Source organism: Mastomys coucha, unplaced genomic scaffold (assembly GCF_008632895.1).
Source record: "Mastomys coucha isolate ucsf_1 unplaced genomic scaffold, UCSF_Mcou_1 pScaffold16, whole genome shotgun sequence".
Classification (NCBI taxonomy): Eukaryota; Metazoa; Chordata; class Mammalia; order Rodentia; family Muridae; genus Mastomys; species Mastomys coucha.
Window position 1 is genome coordinate 101,499,663 of NW_022196898.1, and position 16,097 is coordinate 101,515,759.

Here is a 16,097-nt window from a genome sequence, read left to right on the forward strand (position 1 = left end):
CATAATAAGTATTTTATTCTTATTTTGGTTTCATTGATAAGGATGTCTATTTTATACCAGGCTGGTTTTGTTATTATGGCTCTGTAGTACTGCTTTAAATATGGGGTGGTGGTATCTTGATCACGTAAATTAAGATTTGTATTTTTACTATTTTAAATTGTTTATGTGAGAGCACGCGTGCACATGTGAGAGCATGTATGTGGGTGTGTGCCTGCAAGTGCAGGTGCCTGTGGAATGCGGCAGAGGGATCTGATACCCTGGAGCTGGTGGTCTCCTTCCATGGGTGTCAGGGGCTGAACTTGTGTCCTTTACAAGAGCAGTATACACTCATTCGGAGTTTTCTCTGCTCAGGTTTGCTTTGGTTATCTGGACATTTTTATGCGTCCTTATACGCTTTAGGATGGGTCTTTCTTTTCTGTGGGGACTTACATCATAGTTTTAATGTGAATTGCATTGAAGTTATAGACTATTTTCAATCATATAGCCAGTTTTACAACATTAAGACTATCAAACCATGAGCACAGAAGGTCTTCCTATCTTCTAGAGTCTTCTTCACTCATTTGGCATCTTAAAATTAATTGTAGACACATTTGATTTCCCAAGTTAGATGCGCCCCAAGGGATCAAATCACATAGCTTTGAGGCTACTGTGAATGGCATGGGTTTATTGTTCTATTTCTCCGTGTATTGTTGAAGGTTAACTTTTTATCCACTTTCTATGACAGTGTTGGTCAGTTCTGAGGGTTTTCTGGTGTCTCTTTAATGCCTGTTAAGTACAGAATCCTATCTTCTGCAGACAGAATAACCAACATCTTTTCCCATCTGTTTTTTTAAATTAATTTATTTTTATTAGATATTTTCTTTATTTACATGTTATACTATATCTCCTTTCCTAGTTTCCCCTCCGAAAAAAAGAAATAAAAAAACAAAACAAAACAAAACAAAACAAAAAACCCTGTTTCTCTCCCCCCACCCCCGGCTTACCACCCCACCCTCTCCTGCTTACTGGCCCTGGCATTCCCCTACACTGGGGCACCAGAAGATGTTCCAACATGTAATAAGGACACATGCTCCATTATGTTCATAGCAGCCTTATTTATAATAGCCAGAAACTGGAAACAACCCAGATGTCCCTCAACAGAGGAGTGGATACAGAAAATGTGGTACATCTACACAATGGAGTACTACTCTGCTATTAAAAACAATGAATCTATGAAATTCTCAGGGAAATAGATCTGGAGAATATCATCCTGAATAAAGCAACCCAATCACAAAAGAACACACATGGTATGCATTCTCTGATAAGTGGATATTAGCCCAGAAGATTGGAATACACAAAGTACAATCCACAAACCACAAGAAACTCAAGAAGGAAGACCAAAATGTGGATACTTCACTCCTTTTTTTCCCAAAGATTTATTTACTTATTATATGTTAGTACACTGTAGTTGTCCTCAGACACCCCAGAAGAGGGAATCAGATCTCACCATGGATGGTTGTAAGCCAACATATGGTTGCTGGGATCTGAACTCAGGACCTTCAGAAGAGCAGTCAGTGCTCTCAACCGCTAAGCCATCTCTCCAGCCCCACTTCGCTCCTTCTTAAAAGGAGGAACAAAATGCCCATGGAAGGAGTTGCAGAGATTCACTATGGAGCAGAGACTGAAAGGAAGGACAATCTAGAGACTGCTTGCTCCACCTGGGAATCCTTCCCATATTCAATAATCAAATCTAGACACTATTGTCGATATCAGCAAGTGCTGGCTGACAGGAGCCTGATATAGCTGTCTCCTGAGAGGCTCTGACAGTGCCCAACTAATGTAGAAGTAGAGGCTCACAGCCATCCATTGGACTGAGTACAGAGTCCCCAATGAAGGAGCTAGAGAAAGGACCCAAGGAGCTGAAGGGTTTGCAGCCCCTTAGGATGAACAACAATATGAACTAACTAGTACCCTCAGAGCTCCCAGGGACTAAACCACCAACCAAAGAGTACACATGGTGGGACTCATGGCTCCAGCACCAATATGTATAGCAGAGGATGCCCTAGTCAGTCATCATTGGGAGGAGAGGCTCTTGGCCCATCTGTATTACTTTAATTTCTTTCTCTTGTTTCTGTAGCTAAGAATTCGACCATGGGATTGACTAAGAGTGGAGAGAGTAGGTATCCTTGTTATGCTCCTGATTTTAGTGGAAATGTTTGAGATTTCTCAGGTTTAGTATGATGGTGCCAAAGGTTTCTCACGTATGGCTTTTATTATGCTGATGTATGTTAACTTTTATTATCTCCTCCTTCAGGGCTTTTTTTTTTCATGAATGAATGTTGGATTTTGTAAAAATCTTTTTCTGTATCTATTGAATTGATCATATATTTTCTGTTCCTGAGTCTACTTATGTGATACATTACATTTATTGATTTGTATGTGTTGAACTGTCTTGAATGCCTGGAATGAAGCCAACATGGTAGTGATTTTTTTTTATGTGCAGTTAAATTCATCTATAACTAATTTTATTGAGAAATTTTGCATGTATAATTAGTCAAGAGATTGTCTTTGATTCTATTTTTATCTGGTTTTGGCAGTAGAGTACTAACATTGGCTTTGTAATATGAGTTTGATAGCCTTTTTTATTTTTTGGAGTAGTTTGAGAAATTCTGCCTTTCCTCTGTAAAAGTCTGACAGTTCAGCCACAAGTCTGTCTGAAGTGTTCTTACTGGACAATATATTTTCATTACTGCCTGAAGCTCATTGTTTATCATGGATCTGTTTAAATTCTTTATCTCTACTTAATTTTTGTGGGCTAATTCTGTCTACAAATTCATCTATTTGTTTTAGAGTTTTCAATTTATTGGGAGATAAGCTTCTAAAAAAGATTTGTTTCTTTTTATTTTATGTAAATGAATGTTTTACCTTCATGAATGTGTGTTCGCCATGTTGGGTCTGGTGCCCACAGAGACCAGAAGAGGGAATTGTATGTCTTGAAACTGGAGTTACTGATCTTGTAAGGTGCTGTGTGGATGCTTGGAACTGAATATGGGTCCTCTGTAAGAGCAGCAAATGCTCTTAACCACATAGGTATCTTTCCAGCCCTGGGTTGTAACTTTTTAATAACATGTCCTGATGATTTATGAGTTTCACTGGTGTCTACTGTGATGTCTCCATTTTCATTTCTGATTTTATTAATTAGGGTGTCCACCACCTTTTATTTGGTTAGACTCTCTGAGGGTTTGCCAGATGTTCAGAAGTATAATATCCTCTTGATGTACTGCCACCTTAATCATTATGAAGAGACCTTCTCTTATTTCTTCAGATCAGTTTTGGCTTGGTATTTGTTTTGTCATATGTTACAATAGACAAATCTACATGCTTTCTAGCTCCATTTGCCTTGATTGCTTTGTTTGAGCCTTTCAGTCTAAGATTATGTCTGTCTTTGTTGCTGGGGAGGTGTTTTACTGGAAACACCACACTAATGGAGCTGCTTTTTAAAATTCCACTTGTTAGTCTGTCTCTTGAGTGGTGAACTGGAACCAGTAACATCCGAAGCTGTTACTGATAGGTGTTTACTGATTTCTATAGCATTGGTGTTTTTCTCTTACTTGCTTTGCTGCTCTTCTAGCAGGATTTACTCTTTAATCCAGCATCACGGGTATGTTCAACCTTCTTGTAAGTGCAGAAGATCCTTCAAATACATTTTGCACGCCTGGCTTAGTGGTCATGAATTCTGTTAGTTCTTGTTTATCATGGAAGGGTTTTCATTGTCCTTAAATTGTGATGGATAGTTTGGTTGGCTATAATAATATGGGTTGACAGTTGTTGTCTTTCAGTTCATGCTGTCCTCACTTTTATGGATTCTGTTTAGAACTCTGATGTAACTCTGGTAGTTTGCCTTTTGTATGTGGTTTAGTGCCTCTCTCTAACAGCATTCAAACCTTTTCATTGTTCTCTGTTCTTACTGTTTTAACTATAGTATGGCATAGGAAGTTTCCTTTCTAGACTTGCCTAGCCTTCTAAATTCCTCCTGGATCAAAATGATCATCTCTTTCTCTAGATCTGGGGACTCGTCTGATTTTATTGAATATAAATTTATGTGTTCAGCACAAAGTTCCTCCATATTGTGTGACAATTTTTTTTCTTGGGGAGCCCATAACAGACCAAAGTATGGATACTACCAAAGTCTAACTCGTTGGTAAACCAATGAGTTTTATTGGGCTGGCTTAGAGGAATATGGGTTAGAGGTTACTTACAGAAGTTGAATCCTAACTCTAGCCCTATCTTAGCTCTAGCTCTAACCTAAACCCTAATTCTTGATTCAAAGACAGCTGTATCAAAGACAGAGTCCACCCCAGCATGGGTGACAGCTCATAAAATTTGGGAACCTGGAGCACATGCAGCTAACAGGTTAGATAGTGTCCTTTCCAAGTGACTCAGTTGGTCTAAACCCCTTCAAGGCATCTCAAGTGGTTTCTGACTTTTTTTACCAGCAACCAGTCTGGCATCAGAGTCTTCTGTGTAGCTTGTCTGAATCTTTGCAGCTTGGTTCATTTGAGAATGAATCCCTTTTGAAGCTTGGCTCTCCAAGTATGACTCTCAGCAGCTAGCTTATTTACTCTGGGAGGGAGAAGCCTAAAGAATCTGGTCAGTTTCAGGGACTTCCTGAAGTTCTTTTGGTTTACCTTCCTGATTAAGGAACTTACCTGAGAAAATGATGTTTCAATCTTGGAGGGAACTATTAAACAGCACTCTCCTTCTATGTTTGTAATTTGTAAATTTGACCTTTCAATGGTTCTCATAGAACTCATATGTCTGCTCATTTTATTTTGTCTTTTGTCTCTTACTAGATATTCTAACCCATCTGCCTTGTTTTCCAGCCCTGATGTTCAGTCTTCACATGATCTGCTCTATTGGCAAGACTTCTAGGGAGTATTTTGAATGGCTTAATGAAATCCTAGAACTTCCATTAGACCTTTGCACTATTTTTATCTTTTATTGAATTATTCTTTAATATCCTATATTGACTTCCTTATCCTATTCAGCTGTTTATTTGTATTCATTTCACATTAAGTTAGGAGTTGATTTGTATCCTGCTTGATTTCACTAAACCTTCTTATCCTTATGCTTTTGAGTTCTTTGCATTTCCTGTGATTGTTTCCATTGGAAATTGCTGCTGTGCAGTGGTTCTCTTTTATCTGGATTCTTTCATGTTCCTTTTATGTCTGCATTTGGACTTCACATCTGGGGTTATTCCATTGGTTGAAATTTTAAAATGATTTAATTTATGTGTGTGTGTGAATGTGTTGTGTATGTATGCCACATGTGTGCTGAGGCCAGAAGAGGGGATTGGATCGCTGTATCTGGAGTTACAGGTGGTTGTGAGCCACATACATGGGTGTTGCAAATTGAACTTAACCCTCTTTGCGAGAGCACCAAGCATTCCTAATACTGAGCATTGCTCTAGCAAAAACTCAAATTCTACTTCTCTTTTACTTGAAATATTTGTAATGCCCAACTGCAACTAGATTGCAGCAATTTCAAATGTGTAGTCCAGTAACTATGCTCTCAGCCCCTGTTGTAGGGTAAAAGGTCTGATACCATGCCCAGTTTGAAAACCCATTAAAATCCAACAATCCCTGGGCTTGTCTTGAAATTCCACCAGTTCCCACCTTGGATATCACTGCCCTGGAAAACTCTGCCCCTCAAGACACCCTGTACAAAGCCTGCCTCCTGGTCAGTTCGCTGCTGCTTCTCACCCGAGCAGAGGAAGCCACCCGTTTAGATTTTCTCCTCCCAATAAGTCTCTTGTGTGCAAGTTGTTGTGTAGTGTGACTTGGTGGTATTCCTTGGCTCCAACCTGCCTGGATGCCTTTTCCCTCAGAGCGGTTACACTTCTACTAAGGAAGTCTTTCCCTTAGTCCCGCAGCATTTCTATGGGGGTCGCTTTCCCCTCAGAACTGCAACGCTTACACTGTGGAAGCTCTAACACTTGGAGCAGGTACACGCCCTACACAGTTGGAGAACATTATTTGCAGAAGCAACCGCAACTGTAGAGTTGGGAATTTTATTAAAGATATTTTAATATAGGCACAAGGATTAAGAGAAAAAGAGGTGTTCAGACTAAAGTTAGATTTACCCAGATATGCGTATGCCTTCCTTAGGGGAGAACTACCCACACCTTTACTACTAAAGAAGAAGTAAAGGGAAGGAAATCATGTAGAAGCTGAAAGATCATTTCAGATGCCAACCACATAAACAGTTATCACATTTCCTTCACTAATAGGCTGTACAATTTCTGAGGACAGAATTATGTTTTAGTTTATTACTGACCCTGTGAATGGATACTATTATCTATGAGCTGTGAGAGTATACCAAGATATAATTGAATTCTAGCGATTTATAATATCTTTACTATATTTATCTGCATGTGTATGCAAGTGTGTGTACATGTGCACATACGTGTGCCATAGTGTAGTTCTGGAGATCAGAGGCTATCCTGTGGGAGTCACCGTCTCCTTCCACTCTGTGGGACTTGATGATTGAACTCAGGTTGTCAAGTCTGGTGGCAAATGAATTTATCCACTGAACCACCTTGTTGGCCCTAAGTTTAGTAATCTCAATTGAAAAATTGGTTCATAATGTTTTACTTGCTGATCAAATATTGTATGTTAATAGATTAGTACTAGTAACCTAGTCATCTTATTTTACATGTAACAAAATGCTTTTTATAATTACTGAATTCCTAAGTAAACTGCGCACATCCTAAGTGATCAGTACTGGGCACAGGGTGTGTGCACAAATGTGTGATGTGCCTTACTTGATCTCATAGCTACAAATGACTGGAAAGAAGGAGCCTTGGAAATACTAAAGCCTAAATACAGGTCATAGCCTCTTTCCTGTTGAAATGTTCAAGGTGCTACCCTGCTCTCTGTGTCCTGCTCATGTGCAGAATGTGAACATTAGCCTAACAGAAGAAGAACACTCTCACCAGGGGACACCCAGGAACTGGTGCTGTCTGCAAAGCCTCAGGAGAGGAAAAGTGGATGAGGAGTGAAGTTAGGCTGCAAGTTCCCTTCCCATCTGTTTTCACTCTCTCCTGTCTGCTCAAGAGATATGAGCTCTCTCCCAAGAGATAAAAAAATCCTCATGTGCGTATTCCTCGTTCTCTTCTCCCCTCCCCTGCTCTCCTCCCTTCCCTTCCCTCCCACCCCCTCCTCCTCTTCTCCCCCTCCTCCTGCTCTCCTCCCCTCCCCTTCCCTCCCATCCCCTCTTCTTTCCCTTCCTGACTCTCCTCTCATCTTTTCACTTCTTCCTCTTAAACTCCCACATATGAGTCTATAATAAAAATCTCTCTAAAACGAACAAATAAAAGATCGGAAGCCAATATGTCACTAATATCCTCTCCATCTCCATGGTTGCTAATTCAAATTATAGCAAACCCAGGTGTTTATTTGTTTTTGCTTGTTTGTTTGTTTGTTTTCTGGAAAACACATGTGATTTATTGGAAAAGAAAATGCACTCCTTCTGCAAGCGGTGTTTTTCATTCACAGTGTGGCAGTGTCCATTTTCAGGCTGTATTCTACGTGCCAACTGTGATATACTGAAATAGAATTTTTGGAAATCTCAATTTGTTAAGCTTTTATTAGAGAAAGTGAAAGGGATGGGGGAGTTATCATTAACAAGTATTATATACCCACAACTATGGGATGGGCGTGGTAGAAAGTTATGGCCACCTCAGAATCTCAGAGCCTGAGGTAGAACTCTCTCTCAAGCCTGTGATGACAGCACTGAAGGGTGTCATCATTTCTTCAGAGCTGTAGGAATTCAACATGGACACATTTGTTGAATTAGTCACTGAAGCAAGTTTTCAGAGCAGTAAGAGTTAAGAGTTTGAATGAACAATGACTCCATCCAGGAAACTCAGAAAGTCTACTTTTGTACATATAAAGTTTCTGGCTTTTAGCCACCTGGTTGGCACATTTCCTCATTCACTTATGACGGTGTTGAGGGTGACTCATAGAATACCCTCTGAAATCTTGTCCTTAACCTGTAAATTATAAACGTGTTTGTCATCTTGCCTTTAAATAGAACTTTAAGTGTTTTTTATATTGTTAGTGACTTCTTTTCTTTATTGTAAATTTTGGCTTATTTATGAGGTTTGTAAGCAGAATGTGGTGCTCATACTTGTATTCCGCAGCTCAGCACCAGTGTCATAGTGCCTCCTCAGTGCCGTGTGCTAAGGATATGGTCGTCAGTACAGGCTAGTAGAGCTGCAGAGACCACCAAAGACATTGACTTTGCACGGTGTGCTGCTGAGTCATAGTTAGTGGCCGGAGAAGACTGACATAGAGAAAGACTACATGACAACTACAGGCCATGTGCTCACGGCACTAATACCTTCTTTAAGGTCTTACTAAGGGACAGACCCTCAAGACAGCTAATTTCACAAGGTAATGGCTGAAAGGAAAGCACGAAGGAAACCCTTTGGAGGCTGGAGAAGGATTAATGAGATACTATGATATAGACTAGGGGACATTTTGTAGTAATTCAGTCATTTGGAAGATTTCCATACTTGGTGTAATAACATTGTCAGCTTGACACAACTTAATATCACCTGAGTAGGGTGTCTCAGTAACAGATTGTCTACCTTGGGTTAGACTTTGGGTAAATGTCTATGGGGTGGGGGATTATTCTAATTCATGTGAGAAGACATGCCCACTGTGGGCTGTACTATTCCCTAGGTAGTAGCTCTTGAACTGTATAAGAGTGGAGAAATCAAGGAGCACAAGCGAGTATACATGCATTCATTTCTCTCTGCTCTTGACTATGGATGGGATATGGCTAACAGTTTGAATTTCCTGCCTTGACTTGCCCATTATGGTGGACTATAACCTGGAGTTGTAAAATGAAATAATCTTCTTTCTCCCCTAAGTTGCCTTTTGTCCTAGTATTTTATCACAGCAACATAAATGACACTAGAACATGTGGTTTAATGCAAAAAGGAGCATTACTCTAGACTCTAAAGTATTCTGGGAACGACTGTGTACTTACTAATGTTTGCCATAACTCTGTGAAGTAGTGCCCTGTCAAATCTGGAGGACTGCTTCCAGCCTGGTGTCCTAGTGTGTGGGCTGCTCCTCAGGGGACATCCTTGCTCAGCCTCTTAAAGTGGGTAAGTGTGGTCACCAAGAGGTTAACAGGCCATGCAAATTGATTCGTTCCAACCAAATTTACACCAGTCTGATTATGGACCAGAGCATCCTTTTACAAACTGTACGGGGAGATTAGCTGCCAAGTAGACTAGAATGCTCCTGTCAGCCTGCCAGCATGTGTTAGTCCCTATGGGAGAGGAAGCTCAGGGAAATAAAATTAAGGGTTGCAGGATGCCGAGGGAGTAGAGGATTAGAGGAAAGTGAGTCGGATGCTTTTTATAAGGAAGTTGTGATGCTGTGCTAGAGCCCGGTGTGCCACTCCACTATGGAGATGCGCTCACTTGCCTAAGGGATCCTGTCCAGGCTCTACCCTTAGTACAGTTCAGATTACAGCAGTCATGAACAAATTTGGAGGGCCTGAAACCTTGTACAAAATTATTGGACTCTGGAATGGCTGAGCATCCTCATGCTAGGGAGGAGGGACAGAGATGTCACATATGGAATAACCACAGTGACAGACAGGGCATTGTTTGTGACATAACATGGTCATATCATTATTAGAGGATTGACCGTGGTTGAGGAACTAATTAAGAATATTACATGAATTTCCAATTTTATTTCTATAACCACCCTTAACATTTTGCTTTTGTAGCTGGTAGATATAAATGCATATCAATTAAAATAATATGCCTAGACAATCATTTCTTAACAGAGAGCTGCATACATTGGGCCCTCTAGGGTTAATATGTCCATAGTTGCACATTTGATTTCTTCTTGAAATTTATTCTTCCTCCAGCTGAGAGTGTCTGAGTAATGATTCATCTCTTGGTTTCTCCTGACCTCTGTTCTTGACATCAGCAGCTTGTGTCTGCTGCCCTCCCAGATGTTTCCCTCTCAAATGCATGGTGGGTCTCTCCCCCTTTTTCACCTTTCCATCTGTGCCTAGTGCAGTTGTGGATTACCACCCCTGACCCAGCTCATCTGACTTCCCTATTGATCAGTCTCTTGTCCTGAGAATAGTGTTTATATTGATGTAATGCTTGCCTAATATAAGTTTAATCATTTCAACCCTTTAAAATGTACACAGTTATACATGTCTGTTGGCATACTCATGGTTTGCAGCCATTGCAGCCTTCAATTCCAGCACGTTCTCATGACCTCCAAGGATGCCCTCATCCATTTAGGTTGACCTGATCATCCTAGCCATCTTCTGGAAACGTGTAAACTGTCTTCTGTCTCTATGATTCATTTCTTCTGGAAATACATCAGCTGATAGACATCTGGGTTAGCCATTGTGGCTAATGAGACCATGAACATGGTGGCCATGTGTCTGGATGCCCAAGGGAGCAGAGGAACCTTCCAGTAAGATCAAAAACTGGCCAGCATCAATTGCACACAGCAAAAATACTTGGAACTAAGGCTTTATGGGTCAAATATCTTCAGAGCAAGAAAAGACTTTCACTGATTACATGTGCATGATGACAGGAATGATGCTCAATCGTAGTCCCTTTACTATGCAGGAGGGAGAAGGACATGAATCTAAGGAGCCAGGCAGGGCCTGACCAGCCTCTGGTGATGGTATGAGCCCATGGCTTCCAGATCACTGACTTAATGCTTACACTTTTACTTAATGTATTGTCCTTACCTGCTTGCCCTACTACTGGCTCAAGTCATGCCAAGACTCCTTGCTTCAGTGTCTCCATTTGCAAAGTGACATCACCGAGCCACATGTAATCAGCAAAAGTCTTTTCTTGCTCCGAAGATCTGTGACCCATAAAGCCTTAGCTTTAAGTATTTTTGCTGTGTGCAATTGATGTTGGCCATTTTTTTTGATCTTTTGGTGAATGGTTTTGTGAAGTGTGAGTTTTCATTAGCCCTCTTTTGATGGAAGAGCACTTTCTACTTTGTTGTTTGCCTCTGAAAAACTGTGTATTTAGGACTTGTAACTAAAATGCAACCTCAGAAATAAGTGCTTTAGAAATGTTTCAATAGCATTAGCAGAAAATAGCCTACATTATTTTTAGCACAGTGGTTGATTAATACTAAACAAAAGGTCTCTAAGTTTTAGAAAGTTAGAAAAGCTTCTTTTCATTGAAATGAAGTTAAAAGGCCAGTCATTCACCAAGCATTTTGAATCTTGAATGCGAAATTAAACTAGCAGCATGTGAGGAAATTAGTCCTCAATTTATAGAATTAGTCTAAATTTTTCTTATTCTTTCAGACAGTAGGAAACAACAAAATGGGGTGGAGGCTCTGTGCTGCATAGTTTCATGTCAACTTGACAGAAACTAAAGTCATCTGAGAGAAGGAGCCTCGATGAGAAATGCCTCATTAAGATCAGGCCACAGGCAAACCTCTGGGGAATTTTTTAAATTAGTGATTGATGGTGGAAGGCCCAGCCCATTGTGGGTGGTGCCATCCCTGGGCTGATGGTCCTGGATTCTAGATGAAAGCAGTCTGTGCAAGCCATGAGTCAATAAGCAGCACCCCTCCATGGCCTCCAAATTAAGCTCCTGCTTCCTGGTTCCTATTGTGCTTGAGTTCCTGATCTGACTTCCTTCAATGATGAACAGCAATATGCTAGCATAAGTAGAGTAAACTCTTTCCTCCCCAAGTTGCTTTCTGCCATGGTGTTTCATCACAGCAATAGTAACCCTGACTAAAACAGGCACACTCTTAAGATTCTTAGCAGGAGTCAGTTTTCAGGACTGGGTATCCAAACATTGCAATAAGATAGTACTGGTTTTAGGTTATAATTAGAATTCTGAAGCAAGAGTAAGAAGGTTCAGTCAACATTTTGTGAAGTAGGAAATGATTCATCTGGGCAGTGTGAGCAGTGGACTCTACACATTGTGATGCAAAACTGAATGAAAATATGATGATGGTTAAAAACAGTCTCAGATATTCTTCCTCACCAAGTCTCATATGTGGACCCACAGAGAATAGTCACCAGCTGAGGGGCGCTGTCAGGAAATGGACGGTTGTATCGAGTGGTAAACGTGGATGGAACGTGGAAGGCTGACAGTTGCTATTTTGCAACTGTTGATTCCTAAGAACAACTGGCAGATACTAAACTTACAGAATAAAAGATTTACATGTTATCAAAGTTCATACCAAAGACTGCTTATTAAACAGTGACAAATGTTTATAGTGGACCAGCATCACCTTGTGGGTGGTTCAAAGTTAATCTTAATGGTGGGGTAACTTGAGGTGACTTCTGATGTCAAGAGCCGAGACACGATTCACACTATGTATTCAGTACTCCTCTTGAAAACACGTTGTTTTAATATAACTGAGTAGAGATATGAGGCCAAAGAAGCATCCTTTAAAATAACTACCTGGCTGCTTTGAAAATATCCAGTGTTATTAAAAATGAAGTATGAAAGCATTCCAGATGCAGGAGACAGAGAAGACATGATTAACATGTCATGTGTAAGCCTAGATTAAGGTCAGAAAAATTTTGACAAAGGACTTATTGGAGCTACTACAGATATGTGAACACAGACTGTGCAGTAGATCGCTGGGTTACACAAATGTCCTGTGTTAGGAAACAAAGTGTATGTGGATAAATACAGTTCTGGAAGTAACTAGGAATGGCTCAGGAAGGATTTTGTGGTGCATGTGTGGTTTTGTGTGTGTGTGTATATGTTAATGTGTTTATCACGTCCTTGTGGTTTAGTGTAGTATGCAATCAGTGTTTGCATGTACATGTTAATGTGTTGTATTTTAGCGAGTGTTAGTGTATTATCATGTGGTTGGATGTACATGTTCATGTAGAAAGACAAATCACATGTGTCTTGGTTATGGATTCACTGCTGTGAACAGGCACCATGACCAAGGCAACTCTTATAAGGACATTTAATTGGGGCTGTGTGGGCATACATTTTTGCAACCTACTTTTAATAAGGGTTCAACCTCTCCTCAAGCCCACCACCCAGAAGAGGTAGTGGAAAAGAAAAGTTATTAGGATATGGGGGAAGTGGACCTGTTCATCAATTGTTCTTTGGGGGCATGCTCAGTCTTCTTTGGCAGCAGTTCAGTCCCATAGCAAACACCAAATACAAATCAGCAGCTGCAGACCAGTCCTCTGGGCAGGCAGACAGCACACATGAACCAGTAGCTGCAGACCAGTCCTCTGGGCAAGCAGACAGCACACATGAACCAGCAGCTGCAGACCAGTTTTCTGGGCAGGCAGACACCACACATGAACCAGCAGCTGCAGTTCAATCCTAAGAAACTGAAAGGCTTACCAACTAGTGTGATACAAGGCCACAGAAGCAGCAAGCTCACACAAGCTCACAGAAGCAGGAGCCTCACGAGCAGTTCTTGGGAGAGTTCCTTTCAATGGCAGTGTTACCACAACCACAAGTTGAGTTCAACAACACTATGTAAGGCAAACCAATACATGCTTGTCCTTAGTGAGAATAGAGAGGTGGAATAAACCAAATCAATGCTCAGAGCTCACCTCCCACTGTCTGTGGGGTCGTATTTATAGTCCTTCATCATGGGTCCTTTCTCATGTTTGTTATATCAAAACATCCTTTCACCTGTGTGCCCCAGCAAAATATCATTTGACATAATTGGCTTTCCAAAGAAACTAGATGTTTCCACTTCAGGGCTGGCTTACAGGTTGAGAGGTTCAGTCCATTATCATCAAGGTGGAAGTATGTCAGCATCCAGGCAGGCATGGTGCAGGAGGAGCTAAGAGTTCTACATATGAAGGTTGTTAGGAGAAGACTAGATTCCAGGCAGCTAGGACAAGGGTCTTAAAGCCCACACGCACAGTGACATACTTCCTCCAACAAGGCCACACTTCTGTCTGGTGACAGGGTCCACTTGCCCCACAGAGTTGGGGTGCAATAGGACTCTTAAGCTATTTTGTATCACAGAAGCATAACACACCCTTCTGACTTTCAATGTATAATAACAGAAGAATGTATGATTTTGGTTTAGTTATGTAAGCCCATAAAGAAATAGTCTAAGGGTAACAATAGAGTGCGTGTGGTGCAAACTGACGGCTTGCTTTGACTGGTAATGGCTTGCCATCATTGTTAGACATGAGATTCCTTTGATCATCTTAGTTTTAAAATTTTATTTATTATTATTATTTTGTATGTATATGTATGTTTGGACACGTGTGTGCCATGGCACTTGTGTGGAGGTCAAAGGGCAGGAGGTCAAAGGACAAGTTCAGGAATTAGTTGTGTCCTACTATGGAGCCTGATGCAGGTGACCACGTATGTGAAGATGTGTCACTCACAGGGCCATCTCATCAGCCCTTCTTACAGTCCTGGTCATGTTTGAACAAGACATCAACCCCTTCTTAACAGAAATTCTTAGAATTCCCGTGAGTTGCATCTTGAACACATCATGTTTGGCAGGTCTCTGTTTGGGAGCACCGGTGAGGGGATGGAGTCGTAATTTCGTAAAAACATCTTACAATCTCCAAATTGCTACAAAAAAGATATTTTGTTTTTAATTGCCATAATTGGTTTATATTATTAAAGGGACAGCAAAACAGTCAAAGGCCAATATCAAACACAAATTTTCATCTTTGATTTTAAAGTTCAATACCCCCGATATGTATGGTTTACACAAACATGTAAGAAACATGTTTAGATAAGCATGTGTGCAGAAGGGCCGACATGAACAGCCTACAGAGAATGAGGTAAAAATAGTAAGCACAGAAGTGTCCACCTCCAATAGTGCATGCAATGGTAATTTTAATGACAGGCTGTTTCTGGTCTGTGAAATTAGATTGTTCAATAACAAACAACAAAACCCATTCAGCCATCTGCGTATCCAAAGGCACAGAGATAGTTATGTGATATATGCATTGATATCATTTGACTTTACTTGGGCATTATGACAATTTTTTTAAAGATTTATTTATTTATTATATGTAAATACACTGTAGCTGTGTTCAGACACCCCAGAAGAGGGCATCAGATCTCATTATGGATGGTTGTGAGCCATTGTGTGGTTGGATTTGAACTCAGGGCCTTCGGAAGAGCATTCAGTGCTCTTAACTGCTGAGCCATCTCTCCAGCCTTTGACCATTTTTTTAAGATTTAAAAAAAATATTTTATTTTTAGTTGTATGTACGTTTGTGCCTGTCTGTGTGGGTATGTGCATGAGAGTGGAGTGTCTGTGGAAGTCAGAGAGCACGTTTAGATCCTGAGCAAAAGTTACTGGAGACTGTGAGGCACCAGATGTGGAGCTAGAAACCGAATTTGGGTCCTCTGCAAGAGCAATGTTCCATTCTTAACTACTGAGCCCCAGTGTTCTGAGAATTTTCAATGATATATTTATGCTATCAAGTTCAATGTTCAAAGCAGCAAACAAGACATGTGCTTTCAGCTTTGTCAGAACAGTGCCCCGTGGGGCGTGGGAGAGCGGGGATGAACGCAGCAGTCTGCTACCCACAGCTCTGGCTCTGCAATAAAGAGAAGCTGCTCTGCTGCTTGCCAGAGCACACACCCGCACTCTTGGTAACAATCCTGTGGTTATGGAAGGTGCTGGGAAGCTGGTTGAAAACTGATGAAGAACATCACCTGGAAACTGTTACTTTTGTAGCTTTTCTTAAATTATGTCAAAACAGAAAGCTAAAAGATAAGCATGGAAAAAGGTGCGGAAAGGCTAAAGAACAAAACTTTTCAGTACTGGTTCCATTACTTACATATATGAAAATTCATAAACTCATTATTTTACATAATTAGTGTATGTTAATAAAAATAGAAAAAACTCTTCTCATAAAATAGAAGCAAACACACACACACACACACACACACACACACACACACACACACACACACATGCACACATGTACGCACGCGCGCTTGCGCGCGCGCAAACACAAAAGCAAACGCAAAGGCAAGGGTGCGCTCGCTAATGTGAAAAGCAGACACCGTTCACTCCAGTGAATGTGTTAATCAGCATGCAAGCGAGACTTAAAAATCA

At 40.7% G+C, this 16,097-nt stretch overlaps 1 protein-coding gene across 6 annotated transcripts in view; it reads left to right on the top strand.

Annotated features, from left to right (window-relative positions):
- The window catches only part of Slc44a5 (solute carrier family 44 member 5), a 341,526-nt gene that overhangs the window by 53,571 nt on the left and 271,858 nt on the right, over positions 1–16,097 (top strand). The gene's annotated exons all lie outside the window — the stretch shown is intronic.